The sequence below is a fragment of the Gymnodraco acuticeps genome, unplaced genomic scaffold, assembly GCF_902827175.1.
Source record: "Gymnodraco acuticeps unplaced genomic scaffold, fGymAcu1.1, whole genome shotgun sequence".
Lineage (NCBI taxonomy): Eukaryota > Metazoa > Chordata > Actinopteri > Perciformes > Bathydraconidae > Gymnodraco > Gymnodraco acuticeps.
Genome location: NW_022992164.1, coordinates 89030 through 108444, shown reverse-complemented (window position 1 = coordinate 108444; position 19415 = coordinate 89030). Strand labels below are relative to the sequence as shown.

The following is a 19415-nucleotide window of genomic DNA, read 5'->3' as shown; positions in this document are numbered from 1 at the left end:
TATTAACTGTGTGGTCCGGAGTCACTGTGGCACGACTGGACCGTTTGAACAGCTGTTAGAACGGCCGTTCAGGTGTTCAGAGCAGAGCTCCCTGTCGGAGCGGCAAGCGTGATGTGCACTGAACGTTTTTCTTTCGCAATATTATTTAAGGAATCGTTGAGCTAGCTTTAGCCTTCGTTTTCTAATATTTTTTCATAGGCTATAAACGGAGGTGGTATAAGTATAGATATTGTGCTAGAGTAAAAGTAGAAGTACTCAGTCTTGTACTCGAGTAAAAGTAGAAGTACTCAGGTCTTACTCGAGTAAAGTAGAAGTACTCAGGTCTTGTACTCGAGTAAAAGTAGAAGTACTCAGGTCTTGTACTCGAGTAAAAGTAAGTACTCAGGTCTTGTACTTGAGTAAAAGTACTCAGATCTTGTACTTAGTAAATAGAAGTACTCAGGTCTTGTACTCGAGTAAAAGTAGAAGTACTCAGGTCTTGTACTTGAGTAAAAGTGAAGCACTCAGATCTTGTACTCGAGTAAAAGTAGAAGTACTCAGGTCTTGTACTTGAGTAAAAGTAGAAGTACTCAGGTCTGTACTTGAGTAAAAGTAGAATACTCATCTTGTACTTAGTAAAAGTAGAAGTACTCAGGTCTTGTACTCGAGTAAAAGTAGTAGTACTCAGGTCTTGTACTTGAGTAAAAGTAGAAGTACTCAGATCTTGTACTTAGTAAAAGTAGAAGTACCAGAGTGAGGAATACTCTGTCAGTAAGTCCTTAATTCAAAAATGTTCCTCAAGTAGAAAAGTATTCTCATCAAAATATAGTGAATAGCGACAGTAAAAGTAGTCTTTGTGCAGATTGGTCCATTTCAGAATAATATTAATGATATGTTTTATAATTATTGATCATGAAAGTGTTCTCAAAGCTGGTAAAGGTGCAGCTGGTTTGAATGACTGTATACTGCAGGGTAGCTTGTGGATTTACTCCAGGTGGAACTAAAGTCTGAGTTAACACTTGATTATATTTCACATCATTCATCCACATCTGTGAAGTAACTAAAGGGATTAAATATATGTAGTCGAGTAGAAGTACACCATTTACCTCTGATCTGTAGAGGAGTAAAAGTACAAAGTAGCAGAAAATTGAAATACTTCAATAAAGTCCAAGCAGCTCAAAATTGTACCCAAGTATAGTACTTGAGTTTATGAACTTAGTTACTTTACACCAGTGGCTATAAATAGAAAGACTAAGCCTTGCACAGTGGCATGACAATAAATGTTTTTATATATTTATATTAGATTTCTGTTATTATTAACTGCTTTAGTTCTGACTGCTAAAATCTTGTTATTCCTCATTTTGAAACCGATATTCCGTGGGGTCGGGGGGCTCGGATCCTTGTCACCTTTTTCATACCTGATGAGTTTGCATCCCTGATATATATTAACAGCTCATGTTTAGTTATTGTTCTTAGAAAGATGTTTATTTTGGAGGCTGCTGATTGTGATGCTGCTTTTCCTTTATATTTGCACAACCATCATTGTTACCACTCCAGACCACTAGATGGCAGTACCAGGAATGTCAGTTGCCCGCCACCAGCAGCAAACAAAGAAAGAGAAGTTTTTGAAATGTGAGTTGAGGGGGTGGGGGTTGTAAATGTGGGACATGTGATTTTTGCATTTTCTCTAAATTATAAACGTGAATAGAACAACTTTTCAATACAGTATTATATATTCTCAATTTATCTAAACTTACCGGTTGATTGTTTCTCAATTGTTGGAGTAAAATTGGTACAACTAGTGATTTTTAGTTGTCTTTCAATGTTGAAATGCAGCATTGCATCATGGGATATACCCCTGTTATATCCAAGTTAAATGTAAAGATCTTTGTCATCTTACGCACAAAAGACAGTATTTTGTGTTAAATTACCCGTAGATAATCCTCCCCTTTTTTACATGTCTTTGTTTTTGGTAGTCTCTATAATTGCAGCACCTTTATTCAGTGTATCATGTGTGTGAATGAGCTGCCTGTCTCCGATGTGTACAACTCATACTTACCTGGCAAGGGAGATATACCATGATCAAGAAGGTGGTTCACCCAGGGCGAGGCTTGGCCATTGCACACCGGTCGAGCTGACCTCTGCGAATTCCTCAAATGTGGGAATCTCGATTGCATAATTTGTGGTAGTGGGGGACTGCGTTCGCGCTCTCCCCTGATAACTTGTAAAATGAAAAAAATATTCTTAAAAGTCTGCAACCCATTTTGAGAATCAATGTAACTGTAAGAGGTTTGAAGTTGACGTGTCAGTGAAAGGCATTTTTTGGGAATCCAAATTTGAAAAAGTCTGCACTACTATTTAAAAGACTTAAGAGTGCAGTTATAGTGTTATTAATATTCACTCCCACATAGGCCTGTCACGATAATTTTTTGGACGACAAATGTTCCCGGAAATGATTGCTATAAACAATAATTTGTCGGCACCGTTGTAAGACCATTTTAGACCACTGACATAATGATAATATAAATAATAATGGAAGTACATCCTTTCAAACAAAAGTTTTTTTTGAACATTCAACATGCAAATGAAATGTGAAATAATATTCAATTATATAAATGATATACACTGACAAAAATATAAATGCTTCACTTTTGTTTTTGCTCCCATTTTTCATGAGATGAACTCAAAGATCTAAAACATTTTCTATATACACAAAATAACCATTTATCTCAAATATTGTTCACAAATCTGAAAAAATCTGTGATAGTGAGCACTTCTCCTTTGCCGAGATAATCCATCCCTCCTCACAGGTGTGGCATATCAAGATGCTGATTAGACAGCATGATTATTGCACAGGTGTGCCTTAGGCTGGCCACAATAAAAGGCCACTCTAAAAATGTTCAGCTGACTCGCTGACAGGGCTTGAATCAGAGCTTGCACACTAAAAAATGCTGGGTTAAAAACAACCCCATTTGGGTCGTTTTTTTAACCCAACACCAGGATCAATATTGGACCAACCCAGCAGTAGTTAATTTGACCCAACGAAATGGGTTGTCAGGGTTTCCCACACATAGACTATACCTGGGCGGGCCGCCCAGGTATATTAACGGCCGCCCAAGTATATTTCGCGACCCATTTAGTTATTTATTTATAAAAAAAATTTTTAATGTTTTTTTTTTTTTTATTCCTCCGTGACCACGACGCCATCTGCGATCGATTATTTGTAGACAATGATCCCTCGCTCCCTTGCTCTGATCTCGCCTCCTTCTGGCCTGTTAAGTGGCTGTCCACATGATGTGGCCTGCCGACATGGCCACTGTCATACAGATCATAAATCAAAGCCCTTGATTGGTCTCTGTGTGTCATTCAAGCTCGGGATAACCTCAGCTCAGGTGAGGTAAAGGACTCTCTGAGTGTTTAGATAGTTAACTTAGTCTAAGTTCTCAGTGGGTCTCAAACGGTGTGGTCACCATTTATGTAAACACATATTTCCATTTGAGAGGGTAGTGATTGGTCTAATGGAGTGAGGTGGGCTGAAGATCGGAAGGCTGTGAGTTCAAATCCCGCCAGGAACACCACCACTAGTGTGCCCTTGAGTAAGGCACTTAGCCCTTAGTTACTCCAGGGAGAATGTCCCTGTAATCGGTCATTATAAGTCGCTTTGGATAAAACGTCAGCTAAATGAAATGTAATGTGATTAGTAAAATATGCATGAATAAATAAATAAAAAGTTAACTAGGTGAAAAAAGGTAAGATACACTTTTAAACTTGTTGAGAGAAACTAGTCTTTGCTGCTGCCTCAAAGAGGAGGGGGGAGGGAGGGAGACAGGAGAGGCGATTCAGGAGCACAGACACACTCCCAACTATAAATTAATAAGTTTCAGTGTTTTTTTCATATTGGAAATGGGATGTTGTTGGTTATGGCCTTGATTTTATGATTATTGAAATGTATACAGTTCTGTTTAATATAGGTGTTTCCATAGATCTAGTCTCTTTATTTTCCCCTCAAAATGCACCAGATTGATGCATTTAACTCCAAAATAAAAAATAAAATCTTACCGGGGGGGCATGCCCCTGGACCCCCCTAGAGGATTTGAGGTCGACCCCCACTAAAAATCACATGGATAGGTTCCTAAATACATTAATAAATACATTAATTTTTTAAAATAGTAACCCATTTCCATATGTTCATGTGTGGGTAGTAGATTTAAACTATAGGGCTATCATTATGGACCCTGCCTGTACCTGTACCTGTTCGCTCTGCATCGCGTGAAGGGTCTGCTAACAAGCGACCAACAGAAAGGTTAATGTTGTTGCACGTCACCTCAACCCCCCCCGCTACCACCACCCCCCCCAAAGTATATTTCAGATCTGTGGGAAACACTGGCAGTTAATGGACCAGCACCAGAGGCATTCCCATACACACAGGCGTTGGAGCTGTTCTTCATGAAATCCCAGAAGGATGAAGTGCTCTGACAAACAGTGCCATCTTTGCGCAAAATGATTATACCGGAATGAAAAGTCAATAAATAATGTTGTTAAAACTTCTTTTTTTTTCGCGCAACCCCCCGCCCCCCCCCCCTTGCCACCACCCGCCCAAGTATATTTCATATCTGTGGGGAACACTGGGTTGTGTATTTTAACCCAGGAGATGGGTTATACATTTAATCCAAATGCTGGGTCAATTAATTACAGCCCTGGGTAAATTCATTAGAACAAACACATCCTAACAGCATCCTAGCAGATCTACAAGTTCATAGCACGTCACTTTGTGCCACGCTATGAACTTGTAGATCTGCCATTTCTAAATCTCAAAATCTTTGCTTCTGGTAGCAAGATGAGTTTTTTCAGAAAACTGTTAGATTTAAAAGACATTTGTAGAATCGGGTACTCCCAAAAAGGCTTGATATTCCCAATAAGGGTATCCCACCCACACCACAGATTCCCTTTGTTTCCTTACATCGGCAATTAATAAAAATGTGCATCTAGTACTCGCCCTAACCAAAGCAGCATCTAAAGGGCATGTTTGTGTCAGACAAATTTGTCACCAACCATGATGAAAAACAGCAAATATGCCAGCCAGCATAGCAAATTACTGGTTCATATACTGGCTATGTAAACGTTACAAGAAAATCCTCCAACATGATCACAAAAATGTACTGCTCCTTTAGGTGATCCGAACTACAGGAAACTAAGATGTGCAAATAAACATTTTAACAATTTATGCTTCCCCATTTAGCTCTTTTAACTCAGCACACAACTTGGTTATAAAATACTTTGAGCATGAGGTAGTATTTTGAACATCACACACACACACTTCACAAATCCAACACCATTCGATTTGACCAGATATAATATAACTCTACTCTGAGCCAAAGAGCAGCAGAAGAAAGAGGAAAGAAAAGGATCAAGTCCACAATATAGTATTATGAACATGAACACACTTCAGAAATCCAGCAATATTTGATTTAACCAGATAGAACCCTACTCTGAGCCAAGCAGCAGAAGAGAGAGAATAGAACAGGAGGACCAGCAGCAGAAAAGAAAAGGATCAAGACCACAAGTCTACTTGCAAGAAAGTATTGCTGCATGCAAGGACGTAGCAGGTTTTGACTCCTCTCCTCCCTTGATTTCGTACACTGCATTTGAGGAATTTCCATACAGCTTCACACTGCTTTGTGTAGTCGATGTCAAATATATAGAATACCTTGAAACAGACATCTACTGCCTGAAGCAATGTGTTTTGTTCCAACGCCTCCCCATCAAGAATAACGAACGCCTGAGAGGTGTGCCAAATATCGTTTCCCAGGGACAGGACATATGGGTAAGGTCTTGACACCTTCGCCTCATGGAGTATCCACCAAGTTTGTTCCAACCTGAGAAAGAAATAAAGAACAAAGATAAATCAAACAAAGTAAAAGATTGTGGAAAAGCAAAGAGTAAGCAAGATTTGTTAGTGGCTGATACAATGCATATTCAGAAACAATGTTCTGAATTATTCTTGAGCCCAGGAATAACAGGCAGTCAGGCACATTCTTAACCACTTAAACTGGACCTGGGTTGGCTCTGTACTTTAGACCACTGTTTTCCATCTTCGCCAAAAATAGCCAATCTAGCTGCCATTTTTGGCTAATGTCCCCGCCACCCCCAAGAATATGGATGCTGGGTTCAAGTGATTAAAAGAATAACATTTCCCTTAGATATGCAGAGGGACTTACAGGCTTATGATCGATGAAGGCCAACTTAGACTCCTCGATAGTGTACCGGAACACTTTTCGGCCAACCCTGTAGACAGTTGGTGGAAGCAGTGTTGGTAACTGGCTCAGAGCAAGTTCCCCCAAACAATCTGTAGGAAGACAATTTTATAGGTATCAATATGTGGCATGGCATATCTGTGAATTGGTCATTTAGTAGCAAAATAAAGTCTGCTGTACAATATAACAATGTATTACCGGGTGTTAATCCATCAAGCGACGAGATAAGTTTCCCTTCCCGTCTCGCCAGGTGCAGGATCTTGTCTTTAAACAAAGGTAGCCAGGTTTCGAAGAGCTTAGGCGCAGCCTCTCCATGTAGGATCTGAAAGTCCTGTGCAATCTAAATGAAAAAAAGAAAATTCAATGTGGCAGCTGACATACTGATAAAAGATTGTTATAAACAATGCATCCACATCATATGTAAACATATACTCCTTCCTAACTTACCATGCCTGGAGTGAATAGATGTGGGAACTCTTGGCGGATCCCCTGAATGTCCCACCCATTTTCCCTAAAAGACTTGGCCCTGTTTGATAGTTTGCAGAAAGTACAGCAGTACAAGAATGTTAAAAGGATAACACAAAAAGCCCTAAGGGCAGTTGCAGACAGGTGCTCTTTTATGGCAGCAGTTGCAGACAGGTGCTCTTTTATGGCAGCAGTTGCAGACAGGTGCTCTTGTATGGCAGTTTTGGAGGGTAAGGAGTTGCACTTTCTTGATGGCTGTGGTAGGGTGTTCCACATTTTGGTAGCATAATAGTCAAATGAGAGGTCTAGTAGTAGTTTGTTTTGAGAAGTCTGTAGTTCAGATTTGAATGACTTGATGTGCTACAGTACCATGAGGTGCATGCATAGGCAAAATGACATTGAATGAGTGCTGCAGCTAGTGTCCTCAGTGCATTCCTACTGACCTGTACACTGCTGTATCCTGCATGTATTGCTCCACCTGGTTTAGGGGCTGCGAATTGTGTTTCAGCCATTCTTTACACTGTATGGCTCTTTCTTCCGATATGGTACATTCTATAAAAGTACACATTAGGATATTAACAATCTCAAAATTATATGTCTGTATTGCTTAAACAAATTATTCAGTTTCCAACGATTAACTGGTATGAATGTCCTACGAGTGCCAGCTTCACTACTTTGTGGTGGTGTCTGCTGCGTGCTCTATGACCTGGCCGGTTTTTCATCCTCTTTCTGACGTTCCGAAGCCTCTCTTCGAGGAATCCAGTGGCTGGGCGGCGGTTCTGTCCTGGGGTGAACCAGTATCCCTGTCAAGAAATGAAAGTCTTTGGTGAATAGAGATGAGGCACATTTTGATAGCGTGGCGACAACATGTGGCTGAGCCATCTAGAACAGGGTTTGTCTGTATGTCTGTCTGACAACACCAGGCATCAAATAGCACAGAAGTCCAGTACTCTGGTGCTGGGAGATGAGTTGTATTGTGTTCAACTGACTGTTTTAGCATCAATTCCTCAATAAAATGTTAATTACTTACGAAGCCACTGCTTGAGTCCGACTCGTCCTTCAAGGAGGGAAACCCATGAATCAAAGCTGCAGCCAGGGCTCGAAATTAACTTTTTTCCTCAGTGTCCCACAACTGTCCCGAATTCTACTTTGTATTGTCCCGGATATAACCAGCAGTGTCCCAAATTTTTATTTGTATCGTCTAGGTTGTAACGGTTCACAAACATTTCGGTTCGGTACGTACCTCGGTTTTTTGGTCACGGTTCGGTTCGGTACGTTTTCGGTACAGCAGAATTTTTTTTCACAAAACAAAACATATATATATATTTTTTTTTATTATTATTAAACTGTGGATAATGTATTCACTCAAATAAATACAAAATATAATAAAATAAACATTAAGGTGCAGCATTTCGATTAACTGAAATCATCTGTATTTGAACTGTACTGTACTAGCACCTAAGCAGCCAGTTTGACATTATGACTTGCTTGTCATTGTATTTTCATGTTTTTTTTAAAGAAAGATGAACTTGTCCACCTTAGGCGCATTCACACCGCAGTACTTTTCCCACAAAGGTTCATGAGAACTTAGTTCATGAGAACTCTTTAGTTCTCATGAACTAAGTACAGATCGCGTTCACACCGGAATAAGTCCCTGGGGGAGGATTAGGCAAATTAAGGCGCTGACGTCACTTCTTCTTCTTCTGCTTTGGGTTTACTGGCAGGCCGCAAACCAGTTCACGGTATACTGCCGCCCAAAGTCCCCGGCCGGAAGTCCCCGGAGTTGGGGACTGGCTTCAGTAGAAGCTGCTGGGACTCCCAGCAGCTTCTACTGAAGCCTTCCGAGTAAATCGCCAGAACGCCGACACCTCCTCATCTCCACCACTCCCATGTTTTATTTTGTGTTGCCATAAATTAGTCTCTCTGCGTTTCTGCGCTGGGCTAATGCTAATAATGCTAATGCAAGGATAATAAAATGGCGGCTTCACAAAACTTTTTGGGAGTTTTACGGGGCGTGGTTTGTAATCTGCCCAGCCAATCAGAAATATAGCTCTTTTCTCACAAAAGAGCCACTCGAAAGTCCCTGCTCTCTAGCAGGACTTTCGAGGGGTAAAAAGGTTCTCATGAACTAAGATCGCATGAACCTTTGTGGGAAAAGTACCGCGGTGTGAATGCGCCTATTGCTTGCCGAAAGGGCAGATCTGCTGGCACTAACAATGTCTCCTGCTGTGGAGAACACCCTCTCTAGGGACAGAGGTAGCAGAAACAGCCAGGTAGCGCTTTGCTAACATGGCAACATAAGGATATTTGGCGTTTGTAATAGCTTTGGCTCGGTCTGAACTTTTTGCGATTGGTGGAGGCTTAAATGCTAGCGGGAGTTGGGTTTGCACTTCAGTCATTTTTCTTTTGGTACCGGTGATATTCACGTTCGGGTGATGCCTTTTCAAGAGTGCAAGTTTGATGTATTGCCAGCCACGTAACCAATTTTAGTTGAACAATGCCGACAAACAGCTTTGGTTCGGTCCACCTGTCTTTGTCCGTCATCCTTGAACGTAACTGCGAAACCAAAATGTTCCCAAACCGGAGACTTCAATGATGCTGGAGGATTTTCGAGCTCAACTTTATCTGCGTTCGCCATTAATTTTCGACAGTTCCTCAAATTACTGACTAAATTTGAACGCATCCCTCTGACCAGCTCTCATAGTATGCCTCTCGTCCAATGAAATGACTTGCTCGCTCTATGACGCGTTGAACCCAATGTGAGCAAATTACTCTGAATGCTGCGACGCAGCACCTGAGATTACTTCCAAGAAGTTGTTCACGTTCTCAATTTTTTTACGTTTAACGTTATATTCGTTCGGTACACTTCGGTACACACGTGTACCGAACCGAAGGGCCCGTACCGAATAATTTCGGTACGGGTACGTGTACCGTTACACCCCTAGTATCGTCGCCCCCCCAATTATGCAGAATACATATAATTTGATACTTTTTTGTCACTTAATCATCACACCATAGACTCTGGTCCACCATGTAAGTTTAAAATACTTGTTCTTTTAAACATATGAATATTAGTCTGATCTGTTGCCTCTCCTAGAGTAGAAGGGAAGAGAGTTGTTTTAAGACATGTTTTTCTATTGTTTCTCAATATCCAGACTAATTTATCATTGTCATGTCAACATTGAAGAATTCTGATTTGTATTTTTCAATTCAATATGGTATGGCTGTATGGTCTCTGTGTTTTATGATCGGAACCCTCTATCTGGCAATAAAAGTAGTATGAATGATAATAAAAAACAGAAGTTCCATAATACAGTTTAATAAATGTATCTGTTTTCAGTTCTAATTACAAGTTATCCTCACAAGTCAGTAGTACTATAGGAATATAAATTGATCTTCTATCTTCATTCATGAATGTCAATCATCTTGCTCTCACTCATTCAACCCCAAGGCACAAAAACAACTGGAACATTACTCTCTTAACATGACACATTATTCTCATACCAGAGTTGATTGACAAACTAAAATTACCTTGCGACCCCCTTTCTAATCGTCACCCAATCTGACTGACGTTCTTGACCAAAAAAAACTAAACACTAAAAAAAGATGAAAAGCTAAATGATTAGCTAAATGCCTTACGTTTTTGCAGCTAAAGATTCTAGCCTGGTCACTGACTGGCTGACAAAGAAAATACAAAAATGATAGGCTACACCTCTTATTCTGATCAACTGTATTTCACATAATTTTCACAAACTTCAAAAGAACATGACACTGCATTTTAGGACATTTGTATGCATTGTAAGGCACACTTCAGTTGCTAGCGTTAGTTAGCGCTAGCTAACATTGACACTTAAGACAACTAACTTACCACAGTGGAAGACGATGCATCATGACCAGGACTTGGGATGTTTTCGTTTCGGGAGTCGGCAGAATTGGGGCTTGCATCAGGGGGCTGTTTATTCAACCACCTCAGCATTTCTTTCTTCTTTTTTTAACTGTCGTGACCGTTGCATTGGCGCGAGTCTAGCAGCAGTCAGCAGCAGAGTGGATGGCGTAGAATGCATTCTATGATTGACAGCCCAATTACTTTGCAAATAACACTCATTTTGAAGTTTACTTTTAATTTTCTTTTCACTGTCCCGAAATAGTCCCAGACAAAATAGATTTTGTCCCAGTAGGAATTTTTATGGTCCCCGGGACATCGTTAATTGCGATAATTTTGTCTCACTGGTAGGACTGCAAACACAGAAAAACTAAATTACCAGCAGAGTCAAATTTAGATCTTAAGTATTTATAAAACATGTGTTGCACCCCAGTATAATGGCTGTAGCATATTCTGCAGCTAATAGGGATCCTAATAATTAAAAACACTACTGAACGTGTGTTTTGGTACATGTGTTGTGCATGTTTATGGGTGGTCTAGGTAAATGTCAGACTTGAAAGTAGTGTCCAAAGGGGCAATAATAAGAATACACTTTATTTAATAGCACCTCTCATGACATGAATGCAGCTCAAAGTGCTTAAGGTATTGGGTAAATAAATAATATACATGTTGGGTACAAAAATAACCCAATACCATATAAATAACCCAGAATGAGTTAACCTCTTAAACCCTGAGCCTGTTTTTAAGGTTTCAGGCTCGAAAATGCTATGCCCAAAACAAATGACTATAACTTAACTTCTGAAAGGGTTATATGCAGGGGTGCACATAACTTTTTTGCCCTGTTACTCAAAGGAGCACCTGGAGATGTTGCTTGGTGCTCATCCTTAAAATGAAATAAACCGTAACTTTTGAGGGGGTCTTGACTTTATTTGCCAGACACACGGCACTGAACACACATGCAGAGGTGAACACAGAACACACGTGCAGAGGTGAACACAGAACACACATGCAGACGTGAACACAAGAAAACATTAGCACGACCAGTAATCCTACAAGCTGTCATCACTACCCTCCTGACTGTTGTCCTCTCTGTCTTCCTCTCTGTCAGACATGGTAGCTGATGATGTAGGCCTACTACTTTCTCTCTGGTTGAGTCTGCGATTAGCTGCTTGCATCCACAAGTCAACAGCTGGGTTTGGGTCGAAAGTCTCTGTTGTCATCTTAGACAAATGGATGTGCATCAGGGATGAGAGGCGCGAGTCTGACAGGCAGGATCTGAACTTGCTTTTTATTATATTAAGATGTGAAAATCCCCTCTCACATGAAGCACTGCTCAAGGGCAGTGTAAGGGACAACAGCAGGACTTTCTGAATGTTGGAGTATCTTTCTGGATTGCTTGTCTTCACTATGTTGACCAAGTCATACACAGAGAACGCTGCCAAACGTTTTCCTGCTTGCTTTAAAAGCATCCATTCTCTTACAGTGGAGTCTCTGTCGATAGACAGGATGGCCTCATATTTCTGAAGAATGTCAGTCAGTGTTGTGTTGCCAAAACTGTGGAGATCTTTTTTTTCTTTAGGCCAAGTTGAAGGATCAAACATTAAAAATGGATCACATGACTTGAGGGATTCATATCTGCTTTCAAACTCCTGAATTAGACCTCTCAATACATCAACCTTGTCCCTGTCAGAATCAGCATTTGAAACAGTCTCTTTCCTGTACTTGCCTTCACTGTCAAGCAGAAGTGTCAGCTGTCCGATAGCTGCCATGAGCTCATCCTTGCATTCACCAATAGTCAAATTCTCTTGCTGGAACTTGAGGGAGGTGAACTGTAAAATGTTTCCAGTGTCAAGCATGTTGGCTAAGAAACACTTAAAACGCTCTGTGCAGACATGTTTTAGGTCACTGTCATCACTTGTAGCCACTTGAGATTGAATGGCAGGTAATAGCCTCCATATTTTCAAAAGAGTCTCTTGTCTCCATGCACACCATCTAATGTTGTGAAACTTTCCTAGTTTTACAAAGGCAATGCCATTCTCATCACATATCATCTTAAGTTGTTCTGTTCTTTTGGCGCCCCCTTTCTGTAAATAAAAGCGTAGCAGCTTGACAACGGAGCTATTAAATGTCTCACAGTATGGAACCATGCGATCAGCTGACTTGGCGCAGTTCTCGAGGGTGTGGGCGGTACAAAGAATATGCACAAGGGAATCCCCAATCGCCACCAGTTTACGCAGTTTGGGGACTACCCCGTTGTAAACTCCGACATTCACTGCAGCTCCGTGTGCATACAGACACCAACTTCGTCTTCCACTCATCTCCTAAGCCACAAGCATGGAAGAGTTCTCCAGCCCGTCTGTTATGTCCTGTGCCGTTCGTTTCACACCCAAATTAATTAACCCAATGAAATCTGAGCTAAACTCTCCCTCGCTACCCACAGACACAATGTACACAATTTCCTGCTCCACTTTTGTTATATCTTCTGATCCATCAAAAAGCACACCCCAAAATTCAGCTGCCTTCAATTTTCATACAACTCTGAACTGATTGCCTGTGCGATGGTCTCCATGATGCGGGATCCCCCTTCTCTCGAATGATAAGCAGTCCCAACATTAACGTCAAGCCTCTTGAGAAGCGCAATGTCCTCCTCATATGAACGCATAGGACGTGCATGTTTGGCTTTGTGAAAGGCCAACAGAAACATATTACTCAGAGCTTGGCGCTGTTCTTCATTGAGTGTATCCTGCCACCTGTCGAGGGACGATTGGGGTTCTTATCCTGGTTGTCAGCTATCTTCACATGCTCTTTGCTCTTCTCATGCTTTTCAAAAGCTGGATGACTAAAATTCGTACAACCTATATAAAAGCACCTGCGCACCAGTTATGTGCGCAGGTGCGCACATACATCTGTGAGTTGGATGTAGAAGTGTCAGAATCAATAGATATTACAGTCAGAGTAATTCAGATGGAACATAGTAAAAAAAGGTAAATTCTTACCCCCGCCTAAAAAAAAACATTACTTATAGTGAAAACTACCCTTGAATGATGGGATAGTAGACTAAAAGCTTTAGGAATCCAAAGTATAACATATAAGTACCCTGTATCAAGATTGAGGCAAAACAAGTTACATTTGACCTTTTTAGAGAGGTTTAGCAAAAAGTGACCTTTGGGCACATTTTGGCACATTTGGATACCATCAGTGCCATTTGACCTTTTTCAGGTACCATACTGTAAAAATAATTTTATTATCACTATAGGTAATCATTCCATCCAAATAGAAGTGTTTTAAAAAAAATGTAAAAAAAAATTTTTTCAATTACATTTTTTTTAATATGTAAATGGTGTGTGTGGAGTTTGCCACAGTCCTTACATGTTTATCACCCGACTAACACTTCTAGGAAGGTTTACTTACACAATAACAATTAGGAAACATAGGATACATTTGTCTCCAACAGGAGCAGATTTATTTTAAAAATAACACACTAAAAAACGACACTAAAACCGAAATAACACACACAAGCATATTTTTTGTAAACACTGGCAAAAAAGAAAAAATGTACACAACCTGAATGTGTTTAGTGTTTTTGAATTGAGGCACCAGGCACTTAGTGCAGTAGATAGGTCTTCACCGTTGTGTTGCCAGCATCAGAGCACCTCCTGAGCGCGGTGGCATCTTCCCCATAATACTTGGGAATGCATACGAGTGATGATGGGGGGGGGGGAGTGGTGGTGCTGCTGCAGGGACTTCACCCCTCATGTCTGCAGCAAGCTGCTCCCTGAAGGACTTCTGGGTGTGTGGCTTCGTCCTGCCGGGGTCACCCCTCATCTTGTGCAGCTCCTTGTGGAGAAGGAAGCTGTTCACCACTGCAATGTCCAGAAAATGGTAAAAAAAAGGTCTTGTACCATTTCATGGTTTTGTGGTGAACGCTGTAGTACCCAATCAAAGCATCGGACACATCCACGCAGCCCATGCTTCTGTTGTAGTCCACCACAGCGTCAGGAACGGTAACAACCTTAGTCTGCCACACACCAGCCCGTTTCACTTTCCTCCTGACAGTCTGTCCACTGAATCAGAAGATGCAGAGGGAGGCTGAGTTAGTACTGGTGGAGACGTCCGGCGGCGTAGCTTGGATGTTGATGGCTCTGGGGCAACTGTATGCTGATCTGATGCACGTCGTAGCTCGGATGAGGCAGATGTTGATGGCTGTGATCCAGAAGCCATTTGATACTTGTCTTCATCACTGTGAAAACAAATGTGGAAAAAACAATTACTTTGATTACTTCACTGGCTTATTCTTTCAAAAATGTAACTCAAATCAGAAATAATTCCTCCATTAAGTGTGTGTGAAATAAAAGTATACATATATATATATGTGTATACTGTTATTTCACACACGCTATAGTATATATGTATACTGTTATTTCACACACGCTATAGTATATATATATATATATATATATATGTATACTGTTATTTCACACACGCTATAGTATATATATATATATATATATATATGTATACTGTTATTTCACACACCATCCATCCATCAATCCATCTTCTTCCGCTTATCCGTGGTCGGGTCGCGGGGGTAGCAGTTCCAGCAGAGAGCCCCAAACTTTCTTTCCCTGGCGACATCAACCAGCTCTGACTGGGGGATCCCAAGGCGCTCCCAGGCCAGCGAAGAGATATAATCCCTCCACCTGGTCCTAGGTCTACCCCTTGGTCTCTTCCCAGCTGGACGTGCCTGGAACACCTCCCTAGGGAGGCGCCCAGGTGGCATCCTAACTAGGTGCCCGAACCACCTCAACTGGCTCCTTTCGACGCGAAGGAGGAGCGGCTCAACTCCGAGTCCCTCCCTGATGACCGAACTTCTCACCTTATCCCTAAGGGAGACACCAGCCACCCTGCGGAGAAAACCCATCTCGGCCGCTTGTATCCGCGATCTCGTTCTTTCGGTCATGACCCATCCTTCATGACCATAGGTGAGGGTAGGAACGAAAATGGCCCGGTAGACAGAGAGCTTTGCCTTCTGGCTCAGCTCCCTTTTCGTCACAACGGTGCGGTAAAGCGACTGCAGTACCGCTCCCGCTCCCGCTGCTCCGATTCTCCGGCCCATCTCACGCTCCATTGTTCCCTCACTCGAGAACAAGACCCCGAGATACTTGAACTCCTTCACTTGGGGTAAGGACTCATTCCCTACTTGAAGTGGACAGTCCATCGGTTTCCTGCTGAGAACCATGGCCTCAGATTTGGAGGTGCTGATCCTCATCCCAGCCGCTTCACACTCGGTTGCGAACCGATCCAGTGAGTGCTGAAGGTCGCAGACCGATGAAGCCATTAGAACCACATCATCTGCAAAAAGCAGTGGTGCAATCCTTAGTCCACCGAACTGCAGACCCCCTCCCCCATGACTACGCCTCGAAATCCGATCCATGTATATTACAAACAGGATTGGTGACAAAGCGCAGCCCTGGCGGAGGCCAACCCTCACCGGAAATGGGTCCGACTTACTGCCGAGGACCCGACACAGCTCTCGCTTTGGGAGTACAGAGATTGGATGGCCCCTGAGTAGAGACCCCCTCCACCCCATACTCCCGCAGCACCTCCCACAGTAACTCCCTGGGAACTCGGTCATACGCCTTCTCCAAGTCTACAAAACACATGTAGACCGGGATAAGCGTACTTCCCAGGCCCCTCCAGGATCCTTGCGAGAGTAAAAAGCTGATCCGTCGTTCCACGACCAGGACGGGAATCCGCATTGTTCCTCCTCAATCTGAGGTTCGACAATCGGCCTGACCCTCCTTTCGAGTACCTTAGAGTAAAACTTTCCCGGGGAGGCTGAGTAGTGTGATGCCTCTGTAATTGGCACACACCCTCTGATCCCCCTTTTTAAAAAGGGGGACCACCACCCCGGTCTGCCACTCCTTCGGCACTGTTTCCGACTTCCACGCAACGTTGATGAGACGTGTCAACCATGACAGTCCCTCAACACCCAGAGCCTTCAGCATTTCCGGGCGGATCTCATCCACCCCCGGGCTTTGCCACTGTGGAGTTGTTTGACGACCTCAGTGACCTCCCCCCGGGAGATTGGTGTTGATCCCCCGTCATACTCCAGCTCTGCCTCTAACATAGAGGGCGGAGTTGTCGGGTTCAGGAGTTCCTCAAAGTGTTCCTTCCAACGCCCTAACACTCCATCAGTTGAGGTCAACAACGTCCCATCCTTACTGTACACAGCTTGGATGGTTCCCTGCTTCCCCCTCCTGAGGTGTCGGACAGTTTTCCAGAACAACTTTGGTGCCGCCCGAAAGTCCTTCTCCATGTCTTCTCCGAACTTCTCCCACACCCGCTGCTTTGCCTCGGCCACGGATGAGGCTGCTGCCCTTCGGGCTTGTCGGTACCTTGCAACTGCCTCGGGAGTCCCCCGGGATAACAAATCCCTGAAGGCCTCCTTCTTCAGTCGGACGGCTTCCCTGACCACCGGTGTCCACCAGGAGGTTCGAGGGTTACCGCCCCTTGAGGCACCTAGGACCTTGAGACCACAGCTCCCCGCCGCGGCTTCGGCAATAGAGGCTTTGAACACCGACCACTCTGGTTCAATGTCCCCAACCTCCACAGGAATGCCCGAAAAGCTCCGCCGGAGGTGTGAGTTGAAGGCCTCCTGAACTTGGGCCTCCTCCAGACGTTCCCAGTTCACCCGAACTACACGTTTGGGCTTACCAGGTCTATCCAGAGGCTTCCCCCGCCACTCGACCCAACTCACCACCAGATGGTGATCAGTTGACAACTCCGCCCCTCTCTTACACCCGAGTGTCCAAAACATACGGCCTCAGGTCCGATGATACGATAACGAAATCGATCATGGACCTTCTGCCTAGGGTGCTCTGGTACCACGTACACTTATGAGCATCCTTATGTTCGAACATGGTGTTTGTTATGGCCAATCCATGACTAGCACAGAAGTCCAGTAACAAACCACCACTCCGGTTCAGATCAGGGGGGCCGTTCCTCCCAATCACGCCCCTCCAAGTGTCTCCATCATTGCCCACATGTGCGTTGAAGTCTCCCAGCAAGATTAAAGAGTCCCCTTCAGAGCCCCATACAGGACTCTTTCCAGGGTCTCCAAGAAGGCCGTATACTCTGAACTGCTGTTGGGTGCATAAGCACACACAACAGTCAGAGTTTTCCCCCCCATAACCCGCAGGCGTAGGGAGGCGACCCTCTCGTCCACTGGGGTAAACTCCAACAACGAAGCACCTAACCGGGGACTTGTGAGTATCCCCACACCCGCCCGGCGCCTCACACATTGAGCAACTCCGGAGAAGAATAGAGTCCAACCCCTATCCAGAAGTAAGGTTCCAGAGCCGACGCTGTGCGTAGAGGTGAGCCCAACCAGATCCAACTGGTAACGCTCCACCTCCCGCACAAGCTCCGGCTCCTTCCCCCCCAGAGAGGTGACGTTCCACGTCCCCAAAGCCAGCTTCTGTCGCCCGGGTCTGGTCCGTCGAGACCCTCCGCTTTCACTGCCACCCTTCTGGCAGCGCACCCGACCCCATTGATGTTTCCCGTAGGTGGTGGGCCCGCGGGACGGAGAAGCGGAGGTGTTGCCCACGTTGCCTTTTCGGGCTGGGCCCGGCCGGGCTCCGTGGCAAGCCCGGCCACCAGACGCTCGCCGACGAGTCCTCCTTCTGGGCCTGGCTCCAGAAGGGGACCCCGGGCTTCCTCCGGGCCGGGTATCCTCACTTCTTAGTTTTTCTTTCATGAGGTCTTTTGAACCAATCTTAGTCTGGCCCCTTGCCTGAGACCAATTTGCCATGGGAGACCCTACCAGGACACAAGGTTCCAGACAACACAGCCCCCAGGTTCATCAGGGCACACAAACCTCTCTACCACGGTAAGGTGCTGGTTCTTCAGAGAGAAGAACACACGCTATAGTATATATATAGACTGATATACAATACAGCTTATTTATAAACTGCTAATAGTCAATGTCTGTAGAACTACAAAACAGCATCCATTTGGCGTGTGTGGAATAACAATATATATATATATATATATATATATATATACACTGGGTTGATATACAATACAGCTTTATTTATATACTACTGCCTGTTATAGTCACGAAATACAATTAATCTATTTATACGTTCACCAACATGATGCCATTGTTTTAGTTTCTCACGGACGATAACGCTACAACAACAAAGTGGCGTCCATTTTGTATTTTGCGAGTGTGGAATTACTATAGATTACACAAAAACACAACTAATAGATACAAACAGTACACTGTAAAAATATCCACCGTGAATTCACAATAATTACCTGGCAACTTGTTGCATGACTTTCACAGTAAGGTTCACAGCAATTTACTGTGAATGTCTTCACAGCAATGTATTGTAATTTCACATCCATGATATTACAATGCATTGTTGTAAAGGTACAACTGTATACTGTAACTTCACAGCTTCAATTACTGTGATATTACAGTATGTTACTGGGGAATTACATTATTTTGTTGTACATTAATTACAACAAGGGCCTGTACTTTTACATTTCTATTGTGAAAGTACTGCAGGAGTAGCCAGTAATTTACTGTGAATTTACAATGTGTACTGTGAAAGTACTGCAGGAGTAGCCAGTAATTTACAATGATACACTTGCATAACTGTAATTCCCAGCTCCAGTACTTCCTGGAGGAAGCTCATACAATGGTTTCCTGTCCAAGTTTAACAGGAAACCAAAGTGTGAGCTTCCTCCTGGAAGTACTGGAGCTGCACTATAAAAATGCACGTAATGTTATTGTACAATTAAAAACAACACACCAAACGCACAAA

The 19415-nt window shown here is 43.2% G+C and overlaps 1 non-coding gene across 1 annotated transcript; it reads left to right on the top strand.

Annotated features, from left to right (window-relative positions):
- The first annotated feature begins 2030 nt into the window (after positions 1-2030).
- On the top strand, positions 2031-2196 carry LOC117538715. Its single transcript, XR_004567897.1, has one exon. It is a non-coding gene; the product is annotated as a U1 spliceosomal RNA (small nuclear RNA).
- The last annotated feature ends 17219 nt before the right edge of the window (positions 2197-19415 follow it).